Raw genomic sequence first — 12603 nt, 5'->3', positions numbered from 1 at the left:
TCTCCTTTTACCTGAATAAACAACAAACAAGGAAGATGTTTGTCTAAAATCCTTTGTAGCATCTAAATAGAATTTTAGAGCGCGAACAACATCCAAATTGTGCAACAAACGTTCCTTCTTTGAAACTGGTTTTGGACACAGAGAAGGTACGATAATCTCCTGGTTAATGTTTTTGTTAGAAACAACTTTTGGAAGAAAACCAGGTTTAGTACGTAAAACCACCTTATCTGCATGGAACACCAGATAAGGAGGAGAACACTGCAGAGCAGATAATTCTGAGACTCTTCTAGCAGAAGAAATCGCAACTAAAAACAAAACTTTCCAAGATAATAACTTAATATCAACGGAATGTAAGGGTTCAAACGGAACCCCCTGAAGAACTGAAAGAACTAAATTGAGACTCCAAGGAGGAGTCAAAGGTTTGTAAACAGGCTTGATTCTAACCAGAGCCTGAACAAAGGCTTGAACATCTGGCACAGCTGCCAGCTTTTTGTGAAGTAATACCGACAAGGCAGAAATCTGTCCCTTCAGGGAACTTGCAGATAATCCTTTTTCCAATCCTTCTTGAAGGAAGGATAGAATCCTAGGAATCTTAACCTTGTCCCAAGGGAATCCTTTAGATTCACACCAACAGATATATTTTTTCCAAATTTTGTGGTAAATCTTTCTAGTCACAGGCTTTCTGGCCTGAACAAGAGTATCGATAACAGAATCTGAGAATCCTCGCTTCGATAAAATCAAGCGTTCAATCTCCAAGCAGTCAGCTGGAGTGAAACCAGATTCGGATGTTCGAACGGACCCTGAACAAGAAGGTCTCGTCTCAAAGGTAGCTTCCAAGGTGGAGCCGATGACATATTCACCAGATCTGCATACCAAGTCCTGCGTGGCCACGCAGGAGCTATCAAGATCACCGACGCCCTCTCCTGCTTGATCCTGGCTATCAGCCTGGGGATGAGAGGAAATGGCGGGAACACATAAGCTAGTTTGAAGGTCCAAGGTGCTACTAGTGCATCCACTAGAGCCGCCTTGGGATCCCTGGATCTGGCCCCGTAGCAAGGAACTTTGAAGTTCTGACGAGAGGCCATCAGATCCATGTCTGGAATGCCCCACAGGTGAGTGACTTGGGCAAAGATTTCCGGATGGAGTTCCCACTCCCCCGGATGCAATGTCTGCCGACTCAGAAAATCCGCTTCCCAATTTTCCACTCCTGGGATGTGGATAGCAGACAGGTGGCAGGAGTGAGACTCCGCCCAAAGAATAATTTTGGTTACTTCTTCCATCGCTAGGGAACTCCTTGTTCCCCCCTGATGGTTGATGTACGCAACAGTCGTCATGTTGTCTGATTGAAACCGTATGAACCTGGTCCTCGCAAGCTGGGGCCAGGCCTGGAGAGCATTGAATATCGCTCTCAGTTCCAGAATATTTATCGGTAGAAGAGATTCTTCCCGAGACCAAAGACCCTGAGCTTTCAGGGATCCCCAGACCGCGCCCCAGCCTATCAGACTGGCGTCGGTCGTGACAATGACCCACTCTGGTCTGTGGAACATCATCCCTTGAGACAGATTGTCCAGGGACAGCCACCAACGGAGTGAGTCTCTGGTTCTCTGATTTACTTGTATCTTCGGAGACAAGTCTGTATAGTCCCCATTCCACTGACTGAGCATGCACAGTTGTAATGGTCTTAGATGAATGCGCGCAAAAGGAACTATGTCCATCGCCGCCACCATCAACCCGATCACTTCCATGCACTGAGCTATGGAAGGAAGAGGAACGGAATGAAGTATCCGACAAGAGTCCAGAAGCTTTGTTTTTCTGGCCTCTGTTAGAAAGATCCTCATTTCTAAGGAGTCTATAATTGTTCCCAAGAAGGGAACCCTTGTTGACGGGGATAGAGAACTCTTTTCCACGTTCACTTTCCAGCCGTGAGATCTGAGAAAGGCCAGGACAATGTCCGTGTGAGCCTTTGCTTGAGGAAGGGACGACGCTTGAATCAGAATGTCGTCCAGGTAAGGTACTACTGCAATGCCCCTTGGTCTTAGCACCGCTAGAAGGGACCCTAGTACCTTTGTGAAAATCCTTGGAGCAGTGGCTAATCCGAAAGGAAGCGCCACGAACTGGTAATGTTTGTCCAGGAATGCAAACCTTAGGAACCGATGATGTTCCTTGTGGATAGGAATATGTAGATACGCATCCTTTAAATCCACCGTGGTCATGAATTGACCTTCCTGGATGGAAGGAAGGATAGTTCGAATGGTTTCCATCTTGAACGATGGGACCTTGAGAAATTTGTTTAAGATCTTGAGATCTAGGATTGGTCTGAACGTTCCCTCTTTTTTGGGAACTATGAACAGATTGGAGTAGAACCCCATCCCTTGTTCTCTTAATGGAACAGGATGAATCACTCCCATTTTTAACAGGTCTTCTACACAATGTAAGAACGCCTGTCTTTTTATGTGGTCTGAAGACAACTGCGACCTGTGGAACCTCCCCCTTGGGGGAAGTCCCTTGAATTCCAGAAGATAACCCTGGGAGACTATTTCTAGCGCCCAAGGATCCAGAACATCTCTTGCCCAAGCCTGAGCGAAGAGAGAGAGTCTGCCCCCCACCAGATCCGGTCCCGGATCGGGGGCCAATATTTCATGCTGTCTTGGTAGCAGTGGCAGGTTTCTTGGCCTGCTTTCCCTTGTTCCAGCCTTGCATTGGTCTCCAAGCTGGCTTGGCCTGAGAAGTATTACCCTCTTGCTTAGAGGACGTAGCACCTTGGGCTGGTCCGTTTTTACGAAAGGGACGAAAATTAGGTCTATTTTTTGCCTTGAAAGGCCGATCCTGAGGAAGGGCGTGGCCCTTACCCCCAGTGATATCAGAGATAATCTCCTTCAAGTCAGGACCAAACAACGTTTTCCCCTTGAAAGGAATGTTTAGTAGCTTGTTCTTGGAAGACGCATCAGCCGACCAAGATTTCAACCAAAGCGCTCTGCGCGCCACAATAGCAAACCCAGAGTTCTTAGCCGCTAACTTAGCCAATTGCAAAGAGGCGTCTAGAGTGAAAGAATTAGCCAATTTGAGAGCATTGATTCTGTCCATAATCTCCTCATAAGGAGGAGAGTCACTATCGAGCACCTTAAGCAGTTCCTCAAACCAGAAATATGCGGCAGTAGTGACAGGGACAATGCATGAAATGGGTTGTAGAAGGTAACCCTGCTGAACAAACATCTTTTTAAGCAAACCTTCTAATTTTTTATCCATAGGATCTTTGAAAGCACAACTATCCTCTATGGGAATAGTGGTGCGTTTGTTTAAAGTAGAAACCGCTCCCTCGACCTTGGGGACTGACTGCCATAAGTCCTTTCTGGGGTCGACCATAGGAAACAATTTTTTAAATATGGGGGGAGGGACGAAAGGAATACCGGGCCTTTCCCATTCTTTATTAACAATGTCCGCCACCCGCTTGGGTATAGGAAAAGCTTCTGGGAGCCCCGGCACCTCTAGGAACTTGTCCATTTTACATAGTTTCTCTGGGATGACTAAATTTTCACAATCATCCAGAGTGGATAATACCTCCTTAAGCAAAATGCGGAGATGTTCCAATTTAAATTTAAATGTAATCACATCAGATTCAGCCTGCTGAGAAATGTTCCCTAAATCAGTAATTTCTCCCTCAGACAAAACCTCCCTGGCCCCCTCAGATTGGGTTAGGGGCCCTTCAGAGATATTAATATCAGCGTCGTCATGCTCTTCAGTAACTAAAACAGAGCAGCCACGCTTACGCTGACAAGGGCTCATTTTGGCTAAAATGTTTTTGACAGAATTATCCATTACAGCCGTTAATTGTTGCATAGTAAGGAGTATTGGCGCGCTAGATGTACTAGGGGCCTCCTGAGTGGGCAAGACTCGTGTAGACGAAGGAGGGAATGATGCAGTACCATGCTTACTCCCCTCACTTGAGGAATCATCTTGGGCATCATTGTCATTATCACATAAATCACATTTATTTAAATGAATAGGAATTCTGGCTTCCCCACATTCAGAACACAGTCTATCTGGTAGTTCAGACATGTTAAACAGGCATAAACTTGATCAGAAAGTACAAAAAACGTTTTAAAATAAAACCGTTACTGTCACTTTAAATTTTAAACTGAACACACTTTATTACTGCAATTGCGAAAAAACATGAAGGAATTGTTCAAAATTCACCAAATTTTCACCACAGCGTCTTAAAGCCTTGAAAATATTGCACACCAATTTTGGAAGCTTTAACCCTTAAAATAACGGAACCGGAGCCGTTTTAAGCTTTAAACCCCTTTACAGTCCCTGGTATCTGCTTTGCTGAGACCCAACCAAACCCAAAGGGGAATACGATACCAAATGACGCCTTCAGAAGTCTTTTATAAGTATCAGAGCTCCTCTCACATGCGACTGCATGCCATGCCTCTCAAAAACAAGTGCGCAACACCGGCGCGAAAATGAGACTCTGCCTATGCTTTGGGAAAGCCCCTAAAGAATAAGGTGTCTAAAACAGTGCCTGCCGATATTATTATATCAAAATACCCAGATAAAATGATTCCTCAAGGCTAAATATGTGTTAATAATCAATCGATTTAGCCCAGAAAAAGTCTACAGTTTAAATAAGCCCTTGTGAAGCCCTTATTTACAATCGTAATAAACATGGCTTACCGGATCCCATAGGGAAAATGACAGCTTCCAGCATTACATCGTCTTGTTAGAATGTGTCATACCTCAAGCAGCAAGGGACTGCAAACTGTTCCCCCAACTGAAGTTAATTGCTCTCAACAGTCCTGTGTGGAACAGCCATGGATTTTAGTTACGGTTGCTAAAATCATTTTCCTCATACAAACAGAATTCTTCATCTCTTTTCTGTTTCTGAGTAAATAGTACGTACCAGCACTATTTGAAAATAACAAACTCTTGATTGAATAATGAAAAACTACAGTTAAACACTAAAAAACTCTAAGCCATCTCCGTGGAGATGTTGCCTGTACAACGGCAAAGAGAATGACTGGGGTAGGCGGAGCCTAGGAGGGATCATGTGACCAGCTTTGCTGGGCTCTTTGCCATTTCCTGTTGGGGAAGAGAATATCCCACAAGTAAGGATGACGCCGTGGACCGGACACACCTATGTTGGAGAAATAAGATTTACTTACCCTAAGACACTCATCTACATATAGCAGATAGCCAAACCAGTACTGAAACGAGAATCAGTAGAGGTAATGGTATATAAGAGTATATCGTCGATCTAAAAAAAGGGAGGTAGGAGAAGAAATCTCTACGACCGATAACAGAGAACCTATGAAATAGATCCCCTAGAGGAAGACCATGGTATTCAAATAGGCAATACTCTCTTCACATCCCTCTGACATTCACTGCACTCTGAGAGGAAAACCGGGCTCCAGCCTGCTGCGAAGCGCATATCAACGTAGAATCTAGCACAAACTTACTTCACCACCTCCATGGGAGGCAAAGTTTGTAAAACTGAATTGTTGGTGTGGTGAGGGGTGTATTTATAGGCATTTTGAGGTTTGGGAAACTTTGCCCCTCCTGGTAGGAATGTATATCCCATACGTCACTAGCTCATGGACTCTTGCTAATTACATGAAAGAAAACACACATGCTGTTCTCAACGCTGTAGTACACAGTGTATCACTACCGACAGGAAAATTCCCTTTTTACTATAAGCAGCGGTAGGATGTGAGCTACAACTGGGCGCCGTTTAAGTTCTGGTGATGCGGCTTAAAATTACCAGCATGGGAGCATAGGTTCACATAGGATGCAGCAGCCTGTCAAATACTAAATATATGTGTTTATAACTATGTAACAGCTCTCCACTATTAGTATAACGCTGTGGTATATGTTTAGGCAATTTATTTGTAGACAGAACTCAATTTGGGCATCTTATATAGCGCGGTTCAACGTCACCTTAAAAATATACTTTTGGGGGCCGTACGAACACGCACGACATATCTGTCAAGCACCGTGGATTTTCACAGCAGTTGGATAAATCTATATTACTTATTCCTGCAATACTATTTAGTATCTATGTATAAGCAGTGCTTCACCAGTAGGTTCAAAATATTATTAACCTTCTAAGATATTGAACGTGTGTCCATAGCAAACACAGGTGTATTGTATGTTGTTGTCATCTAGCTGTCTCTTACCGTAAGAATACGCTGCCATTGAGGCAAATACCCTCCTCTGAGATATAACGCTACTCACATATTGTTACTTCTATACTTGAGCTACATAGGTTCAGTTACCAGTATCAGTAGTGCAGTGTTTTTAATATCGTTGGGCAGCAAACAGTGTATCTTTTTTTTCCTTTGCTGTCATTTTAGTAGCAATAATAAAAGTTACATTTTAATAATATATTTACTATATCTGTTATCTACAGCATACTGTGCTCAGAGGCATTTATTTTTATCTCAGCCTACTCTACGGGTTGTGTTTTGTACCTAACAAAATTACTATTTATGCCCAACTACTTGTAACCCATAACAAATTTGAAGACAAGGTTGGCAATTACACTAATTCTAGAATCTCAGCTACCCCATTATTTGAGTATATGGTATTGTATGTCTAAAAAGGAACCACACTCCCTTTTTGTTTTTGAGTGGATGAGCTAAAGTATCCCATGGGAAATTGTTTAGAGCTGAATTTAAGGAGGTTGCTTTGAGTGAAGTATATGATATCAGCCTTCTGCTTACTAAACAAGCTAACGTCCTTGACCACTTAAATGGAGAATGGAGGCTTTTTACATTTAATGAAAATAAGTAACACTTGAGGACCCATAACATATTACAAAATAGTTGGATAAAACCTGGGGATTGGTTATTTAAGCGAGTTAGGGCTGTAAAGTATATCAATGGCGAAGCTTTCTATGACTTCACTTTTGTGGCTTATGGCTTCCATTTTACAGAAGCCCCCCCCCAAGAAATGTTAAAGAGTGGTGCTAAGGGTGGAGCAATAACTAAATAATCAGATATATATCCGTAATAATGTAAAGGTATACAAAACATTTACAAACAAGATAACTGATGGATCTTTGATGCAATTTAAACACAAAGAACAAATGAGTAACCACAACATGCATATCGAATCAAAAGTATTTCAATGGCAAAATTTGTAGAGAGTAATGCAATTCTGTGTAAATGAGCTCTTACCCCTCATTGTAAAGTAAGGTGGGGTAACGCATGAAAATTTTTTTAAATCAGAAGGGACATGTCAAGCTTGGAATATAAAGCAACACCATTACTGAAGCATACTTTGCCAATGGTGGTTAGTCTAGACTGAGATATAGTATAAAAATAAAACAAAAATGTAAAGAACCACTGAAACCTGTGGCACAAATTTATTCACCAGGGGCTCCTCCCTGAGCGCCTGTGTAACACAGCAGCCTTAATGATCCATCAAACACCTCACCAGAGGCCTGAGCGATCGTGTCACACAGCAGCCTTAATGATCCATCAAACACCTCACCAGAGGCCTGAGCGATCGTGTCACACAGCAGCCTTAATGATCCATCAAACACCTCACCAGAGGCCTGAGCGATCGTGTAACACAGCAGCCGTACTGATCCATCAAACACCTCACCAGAGGCCTGAGCGCCGGCGTCACACAGCAGCCGTACTGATCCATCAAACACCTCACCAGAGGCCTGAGCATCCATGTCACACAGCAGCCTTACTGATCCATCAAACACCTCACCAGAGGCCTGAGCGCCGGTGTAACACAGCAGCCTTAATGATCCATCAAACACCTCACCAGAGGCCTGAGCACCCATGTCACACAGCAGCCTTACTGATCCATCAAACACCTCACCAGAGGCCTGAGCACCCATGTCACACAGCAGTCTTACTGATCCACCAAACACCTCACCAGAGGCCTGAGCGCCCGTGTCACACAGCAGTCTTACTGATCCACCAAACACCTCACCAGAGGCCTGAGCGATCGTGTAACACAGCAGCCTTACTGATCCATCAAACACCTCACCTGAGGCCTGAGCGCCGGTGTCACACAGCAGCCTTACTGATCCATCAAACACCTCACCAGAGGCCTGAGCACCCATGTCACACAGCAGCCTTACTGATCCATCAAACACCTCACCAGAGGCCTGAGCGCCGGCGTCACACAGCAGCCTTACTGATCCACCAAACACCTCACCAGAGGCCTGAGCGCCAGTGTCACACAGCAGCCTTACTGATCCATCAAACACCTCACCAGAGTCCTGAGCGCCCGTGTCACACATAAGCCTTACTGATCCATAAAACACCTCACCAGAGGCCTGAGCGATCGTGTAACACAGCAGCCTTAATGATCCATCAAACACCTCACCAGAGGCCTGAGCGCCCATGTCACACAGCAGCCTTACTGATCCATCAAACACCTCACCAGAGGCCTGAGTGCCAGCATCACACAGCAGCCTTACTGATCCATTAAACACCTCACCAGAGGCCTGAGTACCGGCGTCACACAGCAGTCTTACTGATCCATCAAACACCTCACCAGAGGCCTGAGCACCGGCGTCACACAGCAGCCTTACTGATCCACCAAACACCTCACCAGAGGCCTGAGCGCCAGTGTCACACATAAGCCTTACTGATCCATCAAACACCTCACCAGAGGCCTGAGCGATCGTGTAACACAGCAGCCTTACTGATCCATCAAACACCTCACCAGAGGCCTGAGCGCCAGTGTCACACATAAGCCTTACTGATCCATAAAACACCTCACCAGAGGCCTGAGCGCCGGCGTCACACAGCAGCCTTACTGATCCACCAAACACCTCACCAGAGGCCTGAGCGATCGTGTAACACAGCAGCCTTAATGATCCATCAAACACCTCACCAGAGGCCTGAGCGTCCATGTCACACAGCAGCCTTACTGATCCATCAAACACCTCACCAGAGGCCTGAGCGATCGTGTAACACATAAGCCTTACTGATCCATCAAACACCTCACCAGAGGCCTGAGCGTCCATGTCACACAGCAGCCTTAATGATCCATCAAACACCTCACCTGAGGCCTGAGCACCCATGTCACACAGCAGCCTTACTGATCCATCAAACACCTCACCAGAGGCCTGAGCGCCCGTGTCACACAGCAGCCTTACTGATCCATCAAACACCTCACAAGAGGCCTGAGCGCCAGTGTCACACAGCAGCCTTACTGATCCATCAAACACCTCACCAGAGGCCTGAGCGCCCGTGTCACACAGCAGCCTTACTGATCCATCAAACACCACACCAGAGGCCTGAGCGCCAGTGTCACACAGCAGCCTTACTGATCCATCAAACACCTCACCAGAGGCCTGAGCACCGGCGTCACACAGCAGCCTTACTGATCCATCAAACACCTCACCAGAGGCCTGAGCGCCCATGTCACACAGCAGCCTTACTGATCCATCAAACACCTCACCAGAGGCCTGAGCGTCCATGTCACACAGCGGCCTTACTGATCCATCAAACACCTCACCAGAGGCCTGAGCGTCCATGTCACACAGGGGCCTTACTGATCCATCAAACATCTCACCAGAGGCCTGAGCACCCGTGTCACACAGCAGCCTTAATGATCCATCAAACACCTCACCAGAGGCCTGATCGCCCGTGTCACACAGCAGCCTTACTGATCCATCAAACACCTCACCAGAGGCCTGATCGCCCGTGTCACACAGCAGCCTTACTGATCCATCAAACACCTCACCAGAGGCCTGAGCGCCAGCGTCACACAGCAGCCTTACTGATCCATCAAACACCTCACCAGAGGCCTGAGCGCCCATGTCACACAGCAGCCTTACTGATCCATCAAACACCTCACCTGAGGCCTGAGCACCCATGTCACACAGCAGCCTTACTGATCCATCAAACACCTCACCAGAGGCCTGAGCACCGGCGTCACACAGCAGCCTTACTGATCCATCAAACACCTCACCAGAGGCCTGAGCGCCCATGTCCCACAGCAGCCTTACTGATCCATCAAACACCTCACCAGAGGCCTGAGCGCCAGCGTCACACAGCAGCCTTACTGATCCATCAAACACCTCACCAGAGGCCTGAGCGCCCATGTCCCACAGCAGCCTTACTGATCCATCAAACACCACACCAGAGGCCTGAGCGCCAGTGTCACACAGCAGCCTTACTGATCCATCAAACACCTCACCAGAGGCCTGAGCGCCAGCGTCACACAGCAGCCTTACTGATCCATCAAACACCTCACCAGAGGCCTGAGCGCCCATGTCACACAGCAGCCTTACTGATCCATCAAACACCTCACCTGAGGCCTGAGCACCCATGTCACACAGCAGCCTTACTGATCCATCAAACACCTCACCAGAGGCCTGAGCACCGGCGTCACACAGCAGCCTTACTGATCCATCAAACACCTCACCAGAGGCCTGAGCGCCCATGTCCCACAGCAGCCTTACTGATCCATCAAACACCTCACCAGAGGCCTGAGCGCCAGCGTCACACAGCAGCCTTACTGATCCATCAAACACCTCACCAGAGGCCTGAGCGCCCATGTCCCACAGCAGCCTTACTGATCCATCAAACACCACACCAGAGGCCTGAGCGCCAGTGTCACACAGCAGCCTTACTGATCCATCAAACACCACACCAGAGGCCTGAGCGCCAGTGTCACACAGCAGCCTTACTGATCCATCAAACACCTCACCAGAGGCCTGAGTGCCAGTGTCACACACCAGCCTTAGTGATCCATCAAACGCCTCACCAGAGGCCTTAGCGCCAGTGTCACACAGCAGCCTTACTGATCCATCAAACACCTCACCAGAGGCCTGAGCGCCCGTGTCACACAGCAACCTTACTGATCCATCAAAAATCTCACCAGAGGCCTGAGCGCCAGTGTCACACAGCAGTCTTACTGATCCATCAAACACCTCAGAGACCTGAGTGCCAGTGTCACACACCAGCCTTAGTGATCCATCAAACACCTCACCAGAGGCCTTAGCGCTGACGTCACACAGCAGCCTTACTGATCCATCAAACACCTCACCAGAGGCCTGAGCGCCAGCATCACGCAGCAGTCTTACTGGTCCATTAAACACCTCACCAGAGGCCTGAGTACCGGCGTCACACAGCAGCCTTACTGATCCATCAAACACCTCACCAGAGGCCTGAGCACCGGCGTCACACAGCAGCCTTACTGATCCATCAAACACCTCACCTGAGGCCTTAGCGCCGGCGTCACACAGCAGCCTTACTGACCCATAAAACACCTCAACAGAGGCCCCTCCCTGAGCGCCAGCGTCACACAGCAGCCTTACTGATCCATCAAACACCTCACCAGAGGCCTGAGCGCCCGTGTCACACATAAGCCTTACTGATCCATCAAACACCTCACCAGAGTCCTGAGCGCCAGTGTCACATATAAGCCTTACTGATCCATAAAACACCTCACCAGAGTCCTGAGCGCCCGTGTCACACAGCAGCCTTACTGATCCATAAAACACCTCACCAGAAGCCTGAGCGCCAGTGTCACACAGCAGCCTTACTGATCCATAAAACACCTCACCAGAATCCTGAGCGCCAGTGTCACACAGCAGCCTTACTGACCCATAAAACACTTCAACAGAGGCCCCTCCCTGAGCGCCAGCATCACGCAGCAGCCTTACTGATCCATCAAACACCTCACCAGAGGCCTGAGCGCCAGCGTCACACAGCAGCCTTACTGATCCATCAAACACCTCACCAGAGGCCTGAGCGCCAGTGTCACACAGCAGCCTTACTGATCCATCAAACACCTCACCTGAGGCCTGAGCACCCATGTCACACAGCAGCCTTACTGATCCATCAAACACCTCACCAGAGGCCTTAGCGCCGGCGTCACACAGCAGCCTTACTGACCCATAAAACACCTCAACAGAGGCCCCTCCCTGAGCGCCAGCGTCACACAGCAGCCTTACTGATCCATCAAACACCTCACCAGAGGCCTGAGCCCCCGTGTCACACATAAGCCTTACTGATCCATAAAACACCTCACCAGAGTCCTGAGCGCCCGTGTCACACATAAGCCTTACTGATCCATAAAACACCTCACCAGAGGCCTGAGCGCCCGTGTCACACATAAGCCTTACTGATCCATCAAACACCTCACCAGAGGCCTTAGCGCCAGCGTCACACAGCAGCCTTACTGACCCATAAAACACCTCAACAGGGGCCCCTCCCTGAGCGCCAGCATCACACAGCAGCCTTAATGATCCATCAAAAACCTCAGAGGCCTCTCCCTGAGCGCCAGCATCACACAGCAACCTTACTGATTCATCAAACACCTCATCAGAGGCCCCTCCCTGAGCGCCGGCGTCACACAGCAGCCTTACTGATCAAGGAAACACATCACCAGAGGCCTGAGCGCCAGCGTCACAGAGCAGCCTTACTGATCCATCAAACAGCTCACCAGAGGCCTGAGCACCAGCGTCACAGAGCAGCCTTAAGATCAAGGAAACACATCAAAAGAGGCCCCCTTCCTGATCGCCAGCGTCACACATCACCAGAGGCCTGAGAGCCGGCGACGCACAGCAACATTACTGATCAAGGAAACACTGGGTTGTGACCTCAAGATGTAGGAGCAAAAGTA

At 47.9% G+C, this 12603-nt stretch overlaps 1 protein-coding gene across 1 annotated transcript in view; it reads right to left on the bottom strand.

The window, feature by feature from the left end:
* The window catches only part of SCRIB (scribble planar cell polarity protein), a 746390-nt gene that overhangs the window by 471476 nt on the left and 262311 nt on the right, over nt 1–12603 (bottom strand). The gene's annotated exons all lie outside the window — the stretch shown is intronic.

The sequence above is a fragment of the Bombina bombina genome, chromosome 5, assembly GCF_027579735.1.
Source record: "Bombina bombina isolate aBomBom1 chromosome 5, aBomBom1.pri, whole genome shotgun sequence".
NCBI lineage: Eukaryota > Metazoa > Chordata > Amphibia > Anura > Bombinatoridae > Bombina > Bombina bombina.
Note: the sequence above shows the minus strand (reverse complement) of the source record. Positions and strands in the feature narration are given on the sequence as shown.